A 21,766-nucleotide genomic window follows, 5' to 3' on the forward strand; every position below is an offset into this window, starting at 1 on the left:
ACAAAACGACAAATCGATAAAACTAACCAGTTATAATCAAATTGAACTTTCCTCTACTAAATCAAATATTGCATACAAGTTTCATAAAATCTTATCAAAGCATATTCTTGGTTTAGTACGACTAGTTGACGGACGAACGTGAATTTACCAATCAATCAATCACTCAATCTAACCGATCAATCAATTAATCACAACTATCAACAATTATTGAATTGAATAAGTGTATAATCTACCAAAAATATACAAGAGAAAAAAAATTGATGTGCAAGTTTACGTAAATAAATCTAGAGCCTCTATCAAAAGTTAACCACAAAATACGAATGACTGTGCAGTTTATATGAATAGCGTATCCTATTGGTACATGCTTGATGCACATGAATTGGTGTCGTGTATCCTATAGTATCGTTGGTAATACTGTAACATAATATTGTATATTTCAACTATTTATCAAAAACTTTTTGTACTTAAAAAAGTAATGAAATTCTTTTCTGAAATCGAAGATCACCCACATGCAGACGCACACACTCTGTTGTGATTGAAGCATTTAATGAAAATATTCGCAACAAGTAAGTTGTCTGTTAATTTAATATATTTTTCATTTTATAATGAATTGATATGATAGTAATCTTTACCATTGTAACATATACATTTCAAATAAGATATATTTATTTTGTTTAAAGTGCTTATAGACGAAAACTTGAGTTTCCTTTCATCAAGAGTTTGTAGCAGGTGATATTATAGCATTCTACGGGAAAACACAACTTCTATGGTGAAAATACATAACCATATTGATAATCAGTTGATAGACGGTTTTGACTGTTCTGTTGAGCAGTTGAAAGACAAGTTTGACTGTCCTGTGTAGTTGTTGATTGAGTAGTTGGCAAACGGTTTTGACTCTACTGTGGTGTTGTTGACAGGCATGTTTGGCTGTCCTGTGGAGTTGTTGATTGAGTAGTTGACATACGGTTTTGACTGTCCTGTGGTGTTATTGACAGATGTGTAGGCCGTACTGTTGATAAGTTGAACGACGGATTTGAATGTTATGTGGATCGCGTTTCTGACAGACGGTTTTGACTGTCCCGTTGGGCAATCGACAGATGTTTTTAACTGTTATTTGATCGACTATTTGAAAGACGGTTTTGACTGTCCCGTTGAGCAGTTGACAGACGGTTTTTACTATCTTTTGATCAAATATTTGACAGACGATTTTTACTGTAATTTGATCAAATATTTGACAGACGGTTTGACTGACCAGTTGAGCAGTTGACAGACGGTTTTGACTATTGTTCTGTTGGGCAGTTGATAGACAGTTTTTACTGTCATTTGATCGAATATTTGACAGACGGTGTTGACTGTCCCGATAGGCAGTTGATAAAAAAGGAGATGTGATATGATTGCCAATGAGACAATTATCCACCAAAGTTCAAATGAAGTATATGTAAGCAATTATAGGCAACCGTATGGCCTTCAACAATGAGAAAAACCCATACCGTATAGTCGGCTATATATAAGGCCCCGACATGAAAAATATGGAACAGTTCAATTGAGAAACCTAACGGCCTAATTTATAACAAAACAATTTACGAAAAACGTATATGACAGACATGAACAAACAACAACCACTGAACTTCAAGCTCCAGACTTGGGACAGGCACATATGGAATGTTTAACTAGTTTGCTGGCGATCAACCCTCCGCCTAACCTGGGACAGTGGTGTAACAGTACAACATAAGAACAAACTATAGAAATCAATTGAAAAGGGCCTCACTCATCAGACTGATACAAAGCAGAAAACATCGACCGAAAACACAGATCGGACGTGGTAGCGTGTCTATAATACATCCCACAACAACAAAGACTCTAAGTAAAAATCTGAGAGTATACTCGCAGTTACTGACAGCTAGTTCAAAGTCAATAACAACTAAAACAATCATGTATCTAAGACTAAAATATCAATCAGTGCACATCCAACATTAAATGGATTTAGTGTAAAGACACCATTAACAGTCAGAAAAAACACGACCTACATGATAGACGGTTTTGACTGTCCTGTTGAATACTTAAATGACGGACGGTTTTGACTGTCCCGTTGAATAGTTAACATACAATCGTTATTGTCCTGTTGAGTAATTGACAGACTGTTATGACAGTCCCGTTGAGTAGTTAAATGACGATTTTTGTTGTCAAATTGAGTAGTCAACAAACAGTTTGGACTGTCCTGTTGAGTAGTTTAAAGACGATTTTGACTTTCCCATTGAAGAGTTAACATACAATCTTTATTGTCCTGTTGAGTAATTGACAGACGGTTTTGACAGTCCTGTTGAGTCCCTTTAGAGTCTTGTTGCTGAAAAACGTTGTGTATAGATGACTGTCTTAACTTCGGGTTAGAGCGTATCAAATGAAGCTTATACCAACAACACGTGTAAATAAATGAATATTTAACAATCCATCTTTCGCTTAATTCCTGTCTGCAACAACCCATAAGATCGGTGCATTTAAAAAACATATCAAAATAGTTTTCCAGCAGTGAATTTGTTCCATCCTTTAGCTAAGTCATTTATTATTAAATTATTGCTATATAAATGTATATATCGTATAAATAATCCCCTTGGCATGTTTCGTCAAGAAAGAGCCTTATTACAAACACAGCATTTATGTTGTGAAAAAATACCACAGCAACATGTTTGGTTGAAACGATTGTATTATTTAATATATGTTCCACCATTAGACAAAAACTCACTATTGCATTGGCACAAAACTCTCTCAGATATGGAAACAAAATACCGGAAATAAACAATTAATGCATGAATAGATGACCAAAAACAATTAATGCATGAATAGATGAACAAAAACAATTAATGCATGAATAGACGACCAAAAACAATTAATGCATGAATAGACGACCAAAACCAATTAATGCATGAATAGATGACCAAAAACAATAATAAAAACCAACAAAAACCTAATAGACTATGAATACAATTGACTAAATATTGCAACTTTCCATGATCACCAACGGAGTAAATCTTTTTATTCGTAATTTTCATGAACAACACATGAATACCTTTATATGGTCCATGAACAGACTTGTATTTTGGATCGCTTGACTCCTCGTCAGAAAAGTTCGTCGCATTATAGACTTTTTGCGAGGACGCAACATAAACAGTTATCAAGCAATCTATTAAAGCAGTCGTCCAACACATTTTTTTCATGAACCCAATTTATCCGTATATCATTACTTTATTTCAGAATATCTTGTTCTTAATTAAATCCTATAAAAGGTAGCATATAAGCTTTTGATCTGATTACGTTAAACTTATTGATATTCTACAATAAACACTTGATAATTTTACTATAAAATAAATTCCCTTCCCGCCGAGACTTCAGCGGGACTTTCACACGTTAACTCCACATGAATTGTGGGATTAGACAATAGAAAGTCACCCGATTATAAATCAAAACTGCTTATAATCCATTTCTATTTAAATCCTAATTGGCTTAATCAAAAGTCGAGATTATTTTGTCAAAATACGCTCAACGTCCTAAAGGTGGGATTTTCTATATTTTATAAAGAAACTTTAGGACATTATTTGGTCTGCATTAATAGTAAAAACGTAATACTGAAAGTTTTAATCCTTTATACGTAAGATGAATTTGCATATTTAAATCGAATTTGTTCTGGACGAGAGTGAATTTACAATTTGGTCAATATGCATGTTCTGCAAGGAAAGGATCTATTGGAATGCAGGGCGTAAAATTCCGACAGCCGCTGTAAAATAAGAGTATATTGAATAGGGGCAAACACTCTCATTGCAAAAGGCCACATACGGACCCTCAGAGATTTGTTACAAGTTCTTTAACGTACAGAGAGCGTGGCACTTTCTCTACAAAGATTGAGCTTCAGATTTAACCCCTCCTTTTCTTTGAAAAATGCATGTATCAAGTCAGGTATATAACAGTTATTTTCCATTAGATCCGTGGGTTGAAAAAGTCAAACGGTTGATTTTGTCAGTTTTTATGCACTGCCCCCATTTTGACTCCCCCCCCCCCCCCCTGTGTTCATTTAGTATAATTTACATCGCCCCTGGTTATCTTAGTATAACAGTATTGTATCTGGGTGTTTAAGTCTAACAACAACGTCCAAGCTTATCTCACAGCACCGACACATCCTTTCTAACAACATTGTCTATTGTTGTCTAACATCATCGTCCTTTTTGCAATAAAGCATCAACGATTGCTGTCTAACACAATAGTCCTTCTTCCTGGTTGTCTAACAGATTTGTCCCTTGTTGCATAGAAGCATCGTCTCTTCTTTCCTACCAACATTGTCCTCCTATTGTTTAACAGAATCGTCCTTTGTTAACCAAACGCTTCCTGCCATCGTGCTACCATAGTCTAAAGGTATCGTCCCAGCATATAGTGTTTATTGGAAAAAAGGGTCTATCATTATATTCTGTTGACATCGTGTTGTCGAAAAACATAGTTTCCTGTTGTATAAATACCTATACTGTTGTCTTCGTCTAACTTAAGTGTCTCTTGTTGTCTTACAGCATCACCCCTTGTTGTCTTACAACACCGTCCAATCGCGTGTAGAAGCATCGTCTGTTGTTGCTTACCAACATCGCCCCTTGTTGTCTGACAGCATTGCCCCTTGTTGTCTCTTCTAATAGAATCGTCCCTTGTTGTCTGACAGCATTGTCCCTTGTTTTCTAATAGCATCGTCCCTTGTCTGACAGCATCGTCCCCTGTTGTCTGACAGCATTGTCCCTTGTTATCTGAGAGCATCGTCCAATGTTGAATGACAGCATTACCCCTTGTTGTCTTGTCTAATAGAATCGTCCCTAACAACATCGTTCATTCGTTTCTAATAGCTTCGTTCATTCTTGTCTGACAGCGTATTATCTGGTTGTCTAACAGCGTCCATCTTGTTGTCTACTTCTTGTCACAGAATCATTACTACTTGATTACAGCACCGTCAAATCTTGTGGAACATAATCGTTCCTTGTCTAACAGCATCTTACATTCTTTTTTAACAGAATTACCCCTTTGATGTCTAAGAGCATCGTCCCTGATTGTCCAACAACCATCGTAAATTACTTTATATCAATCTTTACTCGTTGTAATACATCATCTTCTCTGGTTGTCTTAGCCGATATTATTTTCCTTCTGTCCTACAGCTATACCAATAAATGTCAAACATTTAATATTTTTAACTAAACCGACCTTTGTTGTATAACAGCATAATCACATGTTCTAAATCAGCATCTCGGCTAGATGTCTTAGTTTAGTACATCTCCCCTAGATGTCTTAGTTTAGTACATCTCCACTAGATGTCTTAGTTTAGTACATCTCCCCTAGATGTCTTAGTTTAGTACATCTCCCCTAGATGTCTTAGTTTAGTACATCTCCCCTAGATGTCTTAGTTTAGTACATCTCCCTAAATCGTGTTGTCTTACAGCATAGTACTTCTACTCTTAATCTATAGCAGTATATAGTCTCTTTCTGTCTTACAGCATCGTACTTTTACTCTTAATCTATAGCAGTATATAGTCTCTTTCTGTCTGACAGCATCGTACTTTTACTCTTAATCTATAGCAGTATATAGTCTCTTTCTGTCTGACAGTATCGTACTTTTACTCTTAATCTATAGCAGTATATAGTCTCTTTCTGTCTGACAGTATCGTACTTTTACTCTTAATCTATAGCAGTATATAGTCTCTTTCTGTCTGACAGTATCGTACTTTTACTCTTAATCTATAGCAGTATATAGTCTCTTTCTGTCTGACAGGATCGTACTTTTACTCTTAATCTATAGCAGTATATAGTCTCTTTCTGTCTGACAGGATCGTACTTTTACTCTTAATCTATAGCAGTATATAGTCTCTTTCTGTCTGACAGGATCGTACTTTTACTTTTAATCTATAGCAGTATATAGTCTCTTTCTGTCTGACAGTATCGTACTTTTACTCTTAATCTATAGCAGTATATAGTCTCTTTCTGTCTGACAGTATCGTACTTTTACTCTTAATCTATAGCAGTATATAGTCTCTTTCTGTCTGACAGCATCGTACTTTTACTCTTAATCTATAGCAGTATATAGTCTCTTTCTGTATGACAGCATCGTACTTTTACTCTTAATCTATAGCAGTATATAGTCTCTTTCTGTCTGACAGCATATAGTCTCTTTCTGTCTGACAGTATCTTCAGATGTTGCTTTGTCCTGTAACGTCCCTTCTTCGTCAATAGCATCGTCTATTGTTGGTTAACATCATCGTTAATTGTTGTATATGTCTACATCATCGTGATGTGTTGTCTAAAAATCTTTACTTTTGTTCTACCAGCATTGTAACTTTTTTACCTAAAACATATGAAAAAATGAACACCTGGGGTATACGTCTATGAGAGAGCAAACCTACGACAAAAATACCAAATACATCTAGAGGGCAACATACGATCTTCAACAATAGAAAGTTGTCTATATAATATTTCACACTCTAGGTATCCCAAGTTCGAGCAAAGATGGAGAATTTAGATATTCTCCCATTTACGCAATACACAAATTATATAAGTGCCTTAGGACATCAAGTATTCTTATCAACAGTTTGATTACTTTTAGCTTGCTACAGTAAAATGTTTTCTTATATGGATATTTTGGTAATCTTCTTATTTCATGTAAGTTTTGTGAGCTCACTGTTAAAATGAAAGACATTTGAGACTAAAACACCTGCTTAAATCTGTATGTCATATTTGTTTTTGTTTATTGATTTGTATAGAGACATGCTGTTGGTTTTCTCATTTGAATTTTTTACGTTTTGTTATGTATGTCCGGGCCTTTTATAGCTTGCTACACGGTATAGGTTTTGCTTATTGTTGAAGGCCCTACGGTGACCTATAGTTACATCTACGTCATCATTTGGTCTCTCTTGGATAGGTGTCTCATTGGTAATCATGTACCACATCTCCTTATTTTATTCCATATTATACTTGTGGGTCAAGAAAACTTTATCTTAATAATACATAAATATTTGATCAGAAATCAAAACAAAGTTTCAGACTAACTGTGAAATTATCTACTCTAGGGCGGTGTGAATCAGATGTGGATATTAAACAAATTATGATATTTATTATGTCAAAATCTCTATCTTCGTGTTATAGTTTGCACATCTGACTTCTCTACCCTTTACACACGTAGTCCACATTATGAACTTAAAGGCAGATTGAAAGAACCAATCTTGATTAATCTTTGCATTTGAAAAAGAATGACCAACTTAAATAGAAATATCTCAATTTAAGATGTGACATATATACGTTGCATAAAAACCCAACCTGATTCAAATAAATGGTTGAAACTGCCAGCATCAAGATGCTTTATGTTATTCGCAACTTATATTTGTTAAATTAAGTTTCTTGAGCGTGTTGTTCGACAGACAATTGAGTTTACTTTTAGAAGCAGCTGTTCTCCTTGTTCTGAGGTAGACTTCATTCAGGGGTTTCTTGTGGAGATTAAAAAAAGTTGGCATTATCTTTTAACTTCACATTCAGCTATTGGATGATGTCCTCTCACTGGACTTCAATGTTTGGCGTTGGATGAATAATATCCCCATCTGTCAAATATATGTTAGAATTAACACAAATTATTTAGACAAAATATATTTATGTAATAAATATGAAGTTATTTGATAAAACATTCGTTTGATTTGAGGTATCAATTGACATGTTCAATGAATATACGATGTAAATATATATATGTGCATTTCCTTTGCGAGCGGCCAGCCCCGGTTATACATATATAGATGTCGGAAACTAATAAGGAATTTTGTCCAGTGGGTTATTTAATTACCAAACTGATGATGAACATGGTAAAAATTCAAAACAGTTAAGTATTTGATAAACAACGACCAGGACGTGGGAATTTTTCCTGAACTTGGGTAATCATTATTTAGATTGTAACTTTTGTTTATAATTTTCCTTATAACCCTTACAGATGCTAACAACTTCGACTCTTTCAAATTTAGAGTTTCCAGTAGTTAATTTCCTATTTCTAAATATAAATATCGGATGACAACGTTATGCCAAAAAATATTATTACACATGTATTAATTCCATTTTAGAATCCCGTCTTTACCTTCTAAAAAGATTATTTAAAATATGGATAAAATTATAAAATTATAAATTAAACGAAAAGTTGAAAAGAAAACAATTAAAAAGTAATGAAAATATAAGAAAAGAAATACATATTTAATCAAAACGTCAGCTGCTATCTAAAGGCTTTTTACTGCTGTTTTAGACTCAAAATTTAAATATGGACTTTTAAATAAAGAATACGTTTTGCGCCACAGAAAAAAACAACCAACATTTTCTACGACATACAACGGGGGGTAACTCTAAATCAACTGGCGACTTCAACACTTAATACTCGAATGTTCTGCCTACAGTTATCTTATCAAATGTATATTTACGCTGTATTTTAAAGCATGAATTTTAAAAGTTCTGCTGTTAGCAATTAGGAAAATTACAGTTTTTGATCTCACATGTTGTATATTCTATACGGAAAATATGCCTTTTCATAAAGAAAGAGTGCATGTGTTAGTAAGTTTTGATGAAAATAAAAACAGCTACGATCTCCTTGTTGTTGCACAGTGCGGCTGCAGTACCGAAATTGATGAATTGGACAGTAATTGTGTGCTGATTTTACGGTACATTTAATTTCTGTATTTCAGTTAATATGTTCAAGCCATCATTACATTTAAAAGATATCGCTTCTTGTAAAAACTACGCCGGTTTTGAAATATGATATTGGTGTTTGCTCATTATTCAAGACAGTATATAGTTGTCTGAAGTTGCAAAACAATAATACAATGAGAGAAAGACAAATCTTTTGAAACACGTTCTAGTTTCTATGAACATTAAAAAGAAAACCCGACTTCGCGTAATTGTAAATTGCTTTCATTAATTAATGTTTTCCGTAATAACTTTGTACGTTTTCTTTATATTTATCAAAGGAAATATTTTCAGCATTCTAAAAATGTAAATCTCGACTTCGTCTCAAATTCTTGAGAAACGGTCTCCTGATTGTAAGAATTACTGTGTGATTAAGTTTTGATATTTTATACCGAGCTGCATATATCATACCACTCATTATTTAATGCCATACTACTCATTAGTCAACTGTTGTGAAAATTAACACGCTAGTGTTTCAGTTCCGTTTCATTTTTGCAGTATCCGTTAAAATAGAGGCATTATTAGAAAAATTCTAATGCATAGCAATCCCATGCAGTAAACCTCAAATCATTGTATCACAAACATATTTTATTTGTCAATGAATAAGAAAGAAAAAACATTACAAGTACATTCAAATGAATAAAAAATTTCCACATTTACAGAAGAAAATATTTCTCTATGATGAATTGCTATTGTTAATTGATTTGAAATTTAAAAGAAAAGCATATAATTTAATTTACTCTCTCATAATGTATAACACTGTCCTTTATGAGACATATGATAAATGTGCATTTTCAAACTAAAAGGACTTTATTAGATCATTTGAAAAAAATGTTTTATACAAAAATCGGAAATCGAATATAATTTATTTAAATTGAAAAAGATCTTATCGTATAAATAACACTTAATTTAAAAAAACATAAATCAAAATGATGGCACATCAAAACATAATCGAGTAGATGAAAAAAAAATGTGATACACGTGGGAGCTAATGAAATATTAAGACATGGCATAACGGGTGTCATTATATGTTAACTTTCAATTATGTGCGAGGATATTTTAGAAATCTTAAACAACTTTGCAATAACCAGTCAGTATATATACAAAGGCATACCAGCTTACAAGAAACTTAACACAGGGTAAACATAAATCTAATAACATTTATCATTTACACTTGGGATCACAACACATCTGATTCAGAAGCTTATACAATTCGAAAAGATAAAATGAACCTTTACTATGATGTAAATAAAATACATCTGTCATTGGTCACTAACGTTTAATCGTTTTTTTTTGTCCAATAGAAAGTTATTTGTTTTACTTTTTGATTATATCCTAACGGAGATATTTTAATAAGTTAATTGATGATTTATTCTCCGACATTGCGACTGATGATAGGGTAAGATACCACCAAATTATACGTAGAAAGAAACTTTACAGGATCTCCATGCATTACATTTGTAGATCAGTTAAATCGAAAACATTTACATCGAATCAAGCCGGTTTATTTAAAATTCGATTCTGTTTCGCTCGCATTAAAACAACAGACAATGTCTTATATTAATCGATATCCCATTTTTTGTGGAGTGTAATAAGCAGTGTTTAAAATAAGACTCTCCACCAAAAAACAAATGGAATGGAAGTGATCAACTATAGATCACCGTACGGCCTTCAACAATGAGCAAAACTAATACCACAATGCATGCCTTAAAAGACCCCGTCCTTGTAAGTTTATGCCAAATTTTCTGTTTTATAAACTAAATAGCCATCATATCATAATACAATATTGATAATATTCAAATCCTCAGTCCTCTTTCGTTCCCGTGTTAGTCCTTACAATGACACTGCAGTAGGTTTATATTTAATTTACATTTTCATTATTCAATTTTATACACACAAAACATCATACCGTTTGCATCAATTATTACATAATTTAAAAGATTCTTTTTATAATAATTATATGCGAAAGATTTAAAATCTCTCTGCAGTGTTAAATTGGTATAAATTATTCACCCAAGGTGTTAATTCGACAGACGTTTAAACTCCAAGGTAGTAAGTTTACCTATACATTGAATAGATCTATCATGTTCAGGGGGTGTTTGCGAAAAATTACTAGTCGACAGAAGGTAAAATTTCTTGAGCTGTCAGAGTGCGCTAAGTCCACAGAAAGTCTAGTAGATAAATCATACACCATAAAGTCCCTCATACTAATAGCACAAACGAAAGCTTTGTTCTACATACTCTGTCCCCTTTTTTCAGCGGCGAACTTTCGCTTTCTCTATATGATATTGGGATCCCACGTCCCCAAAGAGAAATGAAAGTTTTCATTCGCTACATACATACGATTGATAGAACAGATTGGATACTCTTGTTAGAATTTGCAGGTCACCGGCCACGGTCTATGCTATTTGTGCAGAATGAAATAACCTAGTCACGCCCAATCTTATTGAATGTTGAAAGTGAAAGAATAAAGCGAAAAATTGAGGATTAGTGGGAATAAAGTTTTTGTTTGTGCTAAAGTGGGGTTAATATATATGTGAACAAAGATATATACTCGTTGAGAAATATGTACAAGAAAGTCCATGCACACTAATAAAGAATGCGACAGCAATATGCTCCATCGTTCCCGTTTTGCTTGTAATTGTTCCTTAAACAAGAAATACTACAATTGAATTAAGTTAACTGCTATTTCTAATTCTTTAACTAATACATAAAAGAATAACATGAACTACGAACAATAGTGGACTGTACAACAGACCACATCAACTATACCAACCAGGGGCGGATCCAAGATTATTTTTGAAAGGGGGGGCGTAGATTAAAACTTTTTTTTGACCTTTTTTTGGCTAAAATACATAAAATAAGTTTAAATTGTACTAATTTAACGGTTTCTGACGTGGGGCATGTACATTTTATAGTTAATGTGAAAGGGTTGGACATTTTTGATGCCGTATTCTTCCCATTAAATATCTATTGTAAAATGACTGGATGGATCCAAAGCTATGTACATAAATTTGATGTGGAATTGATCGTTAAAAAGTGGACATGGAAAAAATCTCCCTAGCCAAGTCAGTCAATGAAATCGAGGCCACAACTAGCATCTGAAGAGTGCGTTGCGAATTTGTGATTCGCACCCCAGATGCATCTGATCATACATACTTATATAACTGATGTTTTACTTTATTCATGCACTGATCAATAAAAAATAAATCCACACAAAACATTTTTTTATTAAGTTTCTAGTGGTGACGTCTAAGCCATAGGATTAACCAAAAGCATCTTCCTCGGATTTCGACGTGAAAAATCGTCAATGATCTTTTCGTAGTCAAGTTTAATGTTTTTATGAACATACAAAAGCAACAGGGCATTTAAACGTTCTTCTCCCATTGTATTGCGCGAGAAGATTTTAATATATTTTAATGAAGAGTTTGCCCTTTCTGTGGAACTTGATGTTACGCTGGTCAATGAAAGTAGGCTCAGAAGTTTTACGATGTTTGGAAAGATCGTACTACACACTCTTGGGTCTGTTATGTAGACGTTAATGTAGACGGTTTGTCGGTCTGGTCACGCCATAACTCGGTCCAGAGTCGAAACTCCTGTCTAAAAGAGTCAGGATATGGCATGTCAACTTCATAATAACCAATAATGTCGTCGATAGTGTCATCTGATGTTTGGTGAATGTTGCTTGGAATCAAAGCCAGTGCCCTTACAACGGAAACAGCATGTTCACCAAACCGAATATTGAACTGCTGAATCATGGAGTCTAAGAATGGTAGAAACACTGCACGTCGAAAATACACTTGATCATTGTCGGCAGGGACATTACTTCGCTGGGTCTGGCGCCCACACCGTCTTGGAGCCTTGATACCACCAATGTCGGCAACTTCAGCCATTATCGTAGATTTTTCAAACACGGTGTCAAATTCCTTTTCGTCGTCTCGTGTTGATTTGACCAAAGATTTGACGGTATCAATCATTTTATATCCTTCTACAATATCGAGCGTAGACCCTTGGAGTTTTCTACTCAATCCACTTACATATCCAAAAAAGTTGTGGACGGTTTGAAAACTAACTATAAAAGTAGAATCAGTTATTTTTGTGAGTAGCCCTTTAGCGTCAATAACAGCTTTCTTATACCAGGTGCGTCCAACGTTAGAGCTGATTTCCTCTAAACAAGATATGATTGGCTCGTACATGGTAGAAAAGCTGCCGAGGGTCGTAATTTTTTCACTCCATCTTGTTTCACAGAAGACCTTAAATTTCTGTTTTGTTATTTTGTTTTGCGCATCCCTGTTCGAATTTATCTCATCTACGGCCTTTTCGAGACATCGACTCCGTTTCAGAGAATACTTGAAAAATATCCCTAGCTGTTTTAAGCTATCTAACATCAATTGTATTTCTGGAACATTGCAATATTTGCATAGTACTAGATTCAGGTTATGGCTAGCGCAGTAATGGTAAACTGTCCTTGGTGACAGTCGGGTAAACTGCGCCGCGCAACCAAGATTCTTACCAGACATATTGCCGGCGCCATCCATAGTCTGTGCGCGACAAAACTGGATATCCAATCCAGCATCCGTCAAAGCTTTGACTATCAAACCACAAAGTGCCGAGCCTGTTGTCTCTTCTGCTTGGACAAATTCAAGCAACTTTTCTACTGGACTACCGTCCCTAAGATATCGTATAACAATCCCGAGTTGTTCCCAGTTACTAGCATTCGACACCTCATCGCATTGATATCCGAAATGTGGACCAAGCGGTTGAGCCTTTACTTCATCAACGATTGTCTGTTGGATAAACCTCTTGATGCATGATAACAATTCATTTTGAGAAGTTTTGACGTATATGATGCATTTTTGGCACATTGTTTCAAATGGTCATCCAAGACGGAGTCTCCTGCCTCTGTGCGAAATTTAACTAGTTCCTTATAGTTGCCTAGATTATAACTTTGTGTTTTATCTTCAGTTTGATCGTCATCCCGGTGGCCTCGAAGAGCCAATCCGCGCCTCCCACAAAACTCGAGACATTTGATGAGTGATTTCAAAATCTGTCGATTTTTCTCAATTAATGTGTCACTCCTTGCATTTGTGTTTATATCAATTCTGGACTCTGGACTCATATACGTTTCTCGGAACCCAGATAGTCTAATTATAGAGTTTAAATGTGTTTCGGATGATGCATGTCGCTTTAAATCAGTTATAGCGTCTTTCCAGTTTTGGTATGGCTCGGAAACTAGCTTTCGCGGTCGGCGACCAGAGGTGTCTGGAAAGAACTTCCATGCATGCCAGGCAATATATACCATCTTTATCCTTTGAGTAGGAAATAAATTCAAACTTCGTAAACCATTCTCGACAACAAGATCTTTTGAAACTACCTGATTTGCAACGACTATCCTTGTATAATTTTGATAGAAATTTGAAGGTAGGTTCTGGCATCCTATTACATATAAGCATGTGTTTTTGATCATCTGTTAATAGAATTGGGTCTGAATTTCCAACATCTATAGCATCAAAGTTTTGCTGTACGTTCGAGTCCGTTCGATCTCCGTCTACCGATATATCAGAATCTGGCAATGGATTATCATCTGCGACATGTTCAATATCCGTGGGTTCGAAACATTGAGGACTTGGATTATGTTGATTGATTTCGTTCGTATCGTCGGTGGGTTGAGGGCTTGTCGAGGGTGCCAATACACAAGCCTTCCTGATAACTATTGGAGTCAATTCATATTGCATGTCGGTATTTGATAAAGAATGACACATGTCTTTAATATATTTCACCAATGGTTCAAAAGAGTTAAATTGTAACACTACAGCTTTACCCAACGGTGAAGATAGCCCCTTATCATCTCTACTATGAGAATCCATAACATAGTAGCGCTCATCAATCTTTTTAATCCCGATCGTATATCCCGGATTATTTCCAGTGGTCAGGAAACATGTAGGTGCCATATCAAAGCATTGCTCTACAGCAGAATCAAGTTTGAATGTCAATGAATCTAAATTATCAAATTCTTGCAATACCATACCACTAACTGAATTTCTGACTATAAGATCGAAAATTTCATTTTCAATGCTGACCCTGTCTGGAAAGTCTGTTATGAGAAAGTATACATTATCATTGCGAGCAAGACTTTGGTATGTAGTAGTTCCTTTATGGAGTGTATTATCGACTTCCTGTACTGACTTTGGGATATCATTTAGAGTTAAGAATACTAAAGCAATACACGTGCATTGACGTCCACCGGATTCTATTTCACCTTGATGCAGAGAGCCTTTACACACCAGCCTAAATTTAAAAAAAACATACAACTAATCTGTTCTATTCAGTATTATATTTTATTGCATATCTGATCTTTAATAAGTTCTTTCATTTTATTGGTCAAAATGTCGATCAACTGATATTTTTGCGACAGACGTTTGTTGTATGGTTAGTTAGCATGACCTCACAGATTTCTTGACGTTGTTGTAAACAAGATATATGGCTATTCAATGAAATTTACAATACGACTGAATATAGATATTTTTTATCCAAATGTATGATTGAAATGTTTTACCCACCAAGTGAAGCGAGTGGTTCCAAATCAACCAAAGGCTGCGATTAAAGGTCTGAAATGACAAATTCAATGAAGTTGTGAATGACGGTCGAGAAATGGAGATCTAAAGGCCGCACCCAGTCGTTCTTTGAAAAAAATACTCTGTATACCACTTTGGCGAAATCCCTCTCTTTAGTCTAAACTCCTTCTTAAAACATTTAGAAACACAAGAACAGTACTAGTAATTCAAATACCAACAAAAGTTTAGGGAAGGACCGAGGGTGGCCTGGGATTTAAATGCGAACAAAAAAAAAAACAAACATTACGCCCGTTTTTATACATTTAATACTAAATAATTCTGTTGGAAATTTTATTTTTCTAATAGCAAAAAAGTGGGCAAGATTATTGTTTTCACCCCAGGTACTGCTAGAATTATTTTATAGGGAAAAATAAGGGCCAGACTTTTTTCTCTTAAATTTCTCAGACCTCCGAAAATCCAATGTTCCGTACTTTAGACTTTTAATCTATCTAGAGATTACTGACTGGGGGTCATTATTCAGCAATGTTATTAATCATGGGCTGGGGCGTGTGTGGTTAAACATGTTTTCGTATGTAAATTAATATTATAGCTGTGGAACTTTTTTTCATGTGAGATAATAGAGTATTACCTTCTGTTGGGTGGAATAGAGAAATATGCGTCAATGCTCCCTTGCTCCAACCTTTGTCTTTTTGAAGGCGTCATGCTTGTCATCCTCAATTTCTATTTTTAAATGACTGAGTGATGTTTCTTCGACGTACTAGTCAAATCCACCGGAAGCGAATCACGTGACATTGACATAATCAATAACATATTTCACGTAAAATACGTAACGAACTGTCGCATAATATACGGGAAATGGCAAAGTTAACGAAATCTAGTCTGATTAATCATTTTACGGTCTAAATTAAAGAAGAAGGAGAAAAAAAAAAAAAGGCCAAGTAAAGGGGGGCGTACGCCCTCTACGCCCCCTCTGGATCCGCCACTGCCAACACTAGTGGACTGTACAACAGACCACATCAACTATACCAACACTAGTGGACTGCACAACAGACCACATCAACTATACCAACAATAGTGGACTGTACAACAGACCACATCAACTATACCAACAATAGTGGACTGCACAACAGACCACATCAACTATACCAACAATAGTGGACTGTACAACAGACCACATCAACTATACCAACAATAGTGGACTGTACAACAGACCACATCAACTATACCAACAATAGTGGACTGTACAACAGACCACATCAACTATACCAACACTAGTGGACTGTACAACAGACCACATCAACTATACCAACACTAGTGGACTGTACAACAGACCACATCAACTATACCAACACTAGTGGACTGTACAACAGACCACATCAACTATACCAACAATAGTGGACTGCACAACAGACCACATCAACTATACCAACACTAGTGGACTGTACAACAGACCACATCAACTATACCAACAATAGTGGACTGCACAACAGACCACATCAACTATACCAACAATAGTGGACTGTACAACAGACCACGTCAACTATACCAACACTAGTGGACTGTACAACAGACCACATCAACTATACCAACACTAGTGGACTGTACAACATACCACATCAACTATACCAACAATAGTGGACTGTACAACAGACCACATCAACTATACCAACAATAGTGGACTGCACAACAGACCACATCAACTATACCAACACTATAATGGATGGACCGTACAACAGACCACAATAGCTATACCAACACTAGTGGACTGTTAAACAGACCACATCAACTATACCAACACCATATTGGACTGTACAACAGCGCACATCAACTATACCAACAATTTATTGAACTGGACAACAGACCACTATACCAACACTAACTATAGTGGACTGTAAAAAGACCACATCAACTATACCAACACCCAAGTCCCCCGAAAATAAACTTGTTGTTTGTTGTTGTATATCAGATTGTTTTTCGTTGATTGTTTTGTACCTATATCAGGCAGTTATTTTTTCTAGTTTGAATTGTTTTACATTTGTTATTTTGGGGCCCTTTATAGCCTACTCTGCGGTTAGGGTTTTACTCATTGTTAAAGGCAGTATGGTGACCTATAGTTGCTAACTTCTACGTCATATTGGTCTCTGGTGTAGAGTTGTTGCATTTGTAACCATACCTCATCTTCTTATTTTTATATTTACAAACAAAGACAGATAATAACGGAAGATACTTGGTCCAGATAGTCTGAAATGATTTTACTACAATTGCGAATGTGGTTACAAGTAAACAAGTTTTATCTGTTCTCATTCTTCATTGTTCATTCCTGCATTCTTCTTTTTTATTCTCTCTTGTATCTTGTAAAAGTGCGGATGCAGAGGCATTCGTTTCTTTTTGCATCAAATTGAATGAAGTCATCCGTGAATCAAACTGTCCATTTTATTGTGCCAATGGTCGTAAATTTGTCACATCTTATTTGTGTAATTGGAACTTGAACTTTACACCATTCCTTCCGTCCTTAAATTCTGCATTTCTTGATGTTAATTGAAGAAATGAGATTATGTGATTGAGAGAAATGTCTCTCCCGGTGACAATGAAATTATGATTAATTAAATCAAACAGTAATCAAATTTGATGGAAACTTTCCGGGCTAGATGATAAAACTAGGTGCAATTAGGCTGAATATAGTGTCTGGGTTTAATCAAATGATCGTTTGTCCTTTGTTTGTTTCTTTATCTAGTAGATATTATTCGAGTAGCGCTGTCAAATTTAATACAAAGGAAAGGTGGCAATATACAAAGGACGTGCACGTGTTTAATAAGCTGATACTAAGTAAGTGGAAAGGCAAATTACTTAAACGGATCTTACTTATAATTTGCATATTGTATGGTGATGATATATGTGTGGTTAAGGCATTGTCTTATGTTATCATTTTAATAGTCTTGATATAGTCTAATTCCGCCCAACCCTCACTATACAACGTTTTAGCACATTTGTTTACCTCGATCTAAATCTTAGGAAAGTTTAAACTCGACTGAATTCGTAGTAAATAAATGTCAGTCTGAAACGGTCATTTTGATCTTAAAATCATCTACCAAGTCTTTAGTCCATTTTCAGACATATCAACTGCGGTAAATTCAGTACTGTTCAGACATATCAACTGTGGTAAATTCAGTACTGTTCACACAATTCCCTTGCAGTCAATTTAGTACTGTTAAGTAGCTTTTCAGACAATTCATTATGATGTTGATATGAATAGGTAAATATCAACTATTATTATACTTCATGTCAAAATGTCAGATTTTGATTGGTCAATATGAGGGAGACATTTTACTCTATCCCATGGCAAATACTCTATTACCCTTCACGGAGACGCTTGATCAAGTGTACGTTTTGATAAATACAGATGATTGTTATGTAAAAGACGTCATAGTTTATTACTTTGAATTTGAAATTTGATAGACAGTAATAACAGAACATTCAGTATAATTAAAAACCAATTGTTCAGAGAACAATTGAAGGTCTTTCCACCAGTAAGGATCTATTTTGATATGAAAAGATTAAAATTTTGTTTTAAATGTCAATTTCTGCGTCAAATGACAGCTTATTGTACGCTGATTCCAAAAATATATGGTTTTTATACAAAAAGATATAAATAAGGGAGATATTTTTTTACTTCCGGTTTAAAAGATGTTACTTCCGGTATTGTTTGATAGTTTACTTGACACTGATTCCAAAAATATATGGTTCTGTATACTTTTACATTAACTTAGTACAAAAAATAGCTACTTCCGGTTTACAAAAGGTCACTTCCGGTTGACTTTTTCAATGTCACATTGCTTGCAACCTAATGCAAAAAGTCCCTTGGCTTTATCATGTATACATATGAGGTAAAAGCAAAGGTCAAAATCTAGAACGTTAAATTTACCTATGACCTTGAGCTCAATTTCAAGGTCATAAACCAAGGACCACAAATCAAAAGACTCTAGGCCTCTACTTTATATTGTTAATGAGTTCTATTACCATACGACTAATATTAGATATAAAAGGGGGAAACTCGCATCAAATGTCTACGTACCCTTTCAACTAAAATTTACGTGTTACGACATGTCGCAACTAACAATTGTGTGAAAATATTTTGTCGATATCTTATATGATTTCTAAAAATAAGAGATAACAAGCCAAAATCAAAATTTTGAACATGACCTTGACTTTTGACCTTGACCTCATTTTCTTTTTTTTGGACCAAGGACCTCATATCAAAAGACCCTAGGCCTCTATCACTTATGGTTTTCCAGTTAAAAATACATTTCACTTATATCAAATACAAAAGGGGAAATAACTCTCATATGGAATCTCTATACGGCTTCGGTCAAAATAAAACCTAACATCCTGAGGATATAACGAGCAATTTGGAAAAATAAATTTGTCGCTTTCTTTTACGGTTGCGGAGGAGATCTCATAACAAGAAAAACAGTGTTTGGGGAGATAACTCTTACAAAGAAAAATGTTCGGTTAAACAGGGTCAGTTTCAAAAGCGTATAGACTGTATGATATCATATACCAAAAAACTAAGCGACATCTTTTGAAACAAAAATACACCGCAAGAAAAAAATTAGGCGGAAGAAAAAAAAAATAATCAGAAGAAAACCAATAGGTCTTTCCACGGAAAGGTGGAAAGACCTAATAAATTAAATAACACATATTTGAGACGGTGATAGAGCAGATTGTTACTCCTCGAAAAGACGTTGTCAACCTTGGTTTCGCCTCAGTTGACAATGTTTTCTCGTGGTAACAATCTGCTCTATCATCCTCTCAGCTATGTGTTATTTATATACTGAACAGCATGAAGATAGACTGAAACGATCTCAAATGACTGCAAGCGAATTGTCTGAACGAGCTGCTCAGATCAAAATGAACGTTTCATATCAAAAATTGTTTTCTAGTGAAAACCAAAGAACTTCTTTGAACGAAAAAAAAATTAATAGACAAAAGCACAGGTAAAAATAGAGAATACAGTTACAAAAGAAGGTCATGACTTGGGAGTTGGGACTGCCACAACCCTACATGTCTGTGACGGGGTTTAACTTATTCAATGATTACTCGATCATTCTCCTTTTATACTATAACGAGGTTCATGACTTTCAAGTTGGGACTGACACAACCAAACATGTCTGTGACGGGGTTTAACTAATTTAATGATAACTCGATCATCCTCCTTTCTTTATTTGTAAGTCTTTTGAGCAGAAAATTTGGGAGATGTGTAATGGACATTTTTAAAACTTGCTTTTCGTCCTGTCTCTGAAGCTTGTACAAATAAATTTTATCTTTCCGGCAACGTTCAATTTTTTTCCTGCAATTCAATCATTTCACTTTAACGTTTATTTTTTTCTGAACGTGGACATTGATTTTATAGAAATCGGTATGCTTAAACGAGGACCACAGAGGACTCCAAAGTGAACTGTGACGGACACAGAAGTATATTTTTGTAAACATTCCGGTTTGCTCAACATAGCAGCAGGATAATAAGTATAAATATGGTACAAATAAGATAAAAATTTATTTGTATACCTGGTTTTTGACAATAGTTGACTGATAAAAAGAGTTCATTCGCATTATGTTCTATTCTAGATGTTAAATAAAAGATGAAAGGTTTGTATCTCTTGATCCTTTGGTGGAAACACCTTTCCCGTAATAGAAGTATATGAAAAAATTTCTGATATAAATCGCTAAGTATGCATCTCAAAAGTAGAATTCCAATTGTGTTGAATGTCACTTTGTATTTAACGGTTATTCTATGGGTGAGTTTGCACATACAAAAAATTAAGTCGTTCTGACATTCAATTAAGAAATCTTTTCATCTTAGCAACGGTATCTCGTGTCTATAAACAAAATTATAATACATCATGAATAATGAATCGGCTGTTACTGTACTGCAGTAAATATCACATTGCAGAAAATTGCTAAATCACAAATTGTTGCCATGAAACTTAATTTACATAATTTTAACTAAAAAAGATTTTCTTCAATTTTTGAAAGTCGATATATATAAAAACATTTGTCACATTATCTTATCAATATTTCATTCTGACGGAGGGAGAAAAGGGTTGGATATAATTGTATAAAACAAGTTTGAAAAAGGAATGTTTAGACCTAAATGTTTAACTGTAAATATGAGCTGGGACTTCAATAAAATATGTTGATCTCTAAAACTTTTACAGATTGATATATAACAAATATGGGATAATTGGAAATAAAGTAGCAAGAAACAAAATTCTATTTTTATAAAAAAAAAATTGATTCAAAATTATCAAAATTATAAGGAGCCCCACTTGTAAGCTAGAGGATATCACATGTACTGTTACTGAATACGTGAAAGAGGACTATTGATATCACTGTAGAGACGTTTACTTTACCTTGTCTGAGCGTACGCACGTACAGCACGTACAGCAATGTAACAAGATCGACAGTGTTAC

General features: G+C 34.7%; 2 protein-coding genes across 3 annotated transcripts in view; both read left to right on the top strand.

The window, feature by feature from the left end:
- LOC127716148 (uncharacterized) overlaps positions 1–21,766 on the top strand; it is a 551,146-nt gene that overhangs the window by 317,340 nt on the left and 212,040 nt on the right. The gene's annotated exons all lie outside the window — the stretch shown is intronic.
- Positions 467–21,766, top strand: part of LOC127716132 (protocadherin-9-like) — a 66,532-nt gene continuing 45,232 nt past the window's right edge. For both annotated transcript variants that reach the window (XM_052222237.1, XM_052222235.1), the window contains exon 1: positions 467–566. The gene's annotated coding sequence lies outside the window, so the exon portion shown is untranslated. The remainder of the gene's footprint in view (positions 567–21,766) is intronic.

The sequence above is a fragment of the Mytilus californianus genome, unplaced genomic scaffold (assembly GCF_021869535.1).
Source record: "Mytilus californianus isolate M0D057914Y unplaced genomic scaffold, xbMytCali1.0.p SCAF_9, whole genome shotgun sequence".
Lineage (NCBI taxonomy): Eukaryota > Metazoa > Mollusca > Bivalvia > Mytilida > Mytilidae > Mytilus > Mytilus californianus.